This window comes from Branchiostoma belcheri, unplaced genomic scaffold, assembly GCF_001625305.1.
Source record: "Branchiostoma belcheri isolate BF01 breed outbred unplaced genomic scaffold, Haploidv18h27 scaffold485, whole genome shotgun sequence".
NCBI lineage: Eukaryota > Metazoa > Chordata > Leptocardii > Amphioxiformes > Branchiostomatidae > Branchiostoma > Branchiostoma belcheri.
In genome coordinates, this window is record NW_017804115.1 from 14,704 (window position 1) to 15,640 (window position 937).

The window sequence follows — 937 nt, forward strand, 5'->3', positions numbered from 1 at the left end:
CTCCTCACAGCTTTCTCCTTGCCGGGTGGAAACGGTGTCGGCAGAACCCCCTGCTGGCCCCTCCTTGCCAGTTGGAAACAGTATCGGCATAACCCCCTGCTGATCCTCTAATGACGTCATCCAAACCTTCCATGCTGCCAGTTGTTGCCATGTCAACGAGAGCTGGAACAACCTCTGTAAAAAATTAAACAAGCGATCTAGTTGAGTAGGAATTCGTATAGTTGATTGTACCTCATGTCTTGATGATGATGATAGTTGAGTAGAATAGTAGTTGAGTAGTAGTTTTTATAGAAGAGTTCTATAGTATGACTGTATAGGGCATGTAAAGAAATGCTCATCATCTGTAAATGTTACTAAAACAACTAGCAGAGCTGAAACCGCTGAAACACCAGAAATCAAAAGACAGGCTAACAGTGAGCTGTCTTTACTGTACGTTGTTACTGATGCTATGCAGGGTCTTTGAGAGTTACATTGCAAGAGTTAGTGAACTGTCCCTTGGCCTACATACTGTTCATGCAATGAATGTGGGCTTCGGCTTATTTTTTACGTGTTTGTAGGCGTTCGTTTTGTATATATTTTCAGTTGCGTATGGACACTCAACTGCCAATAATACTGTCGTGCCAATTTAATATATAGCAAATGCTTTTCTGTGATTTAAAAGAGATTTAAAAGTTCGTCACAGCCTCTCATCATTAATGAACCGTCCCGTTGTTTTCACACTCTCCCGTCTGGCGTCAGGGCGGGATGGAATCCAGATGTGCGAATTTGTCGGGGCTCACGTAGGGGTTTACAGTATACTCACGATTAGCTTAGTCTTAGATTTACGCTTTAATCAGCACCAACACAAGAATCCCTTTATAACAGTTGATTTGTTTATTCGGTCCGTAAAATTGCACACTGGATTGCAGGAATATTTTAGATAATTTTTGATGCGACA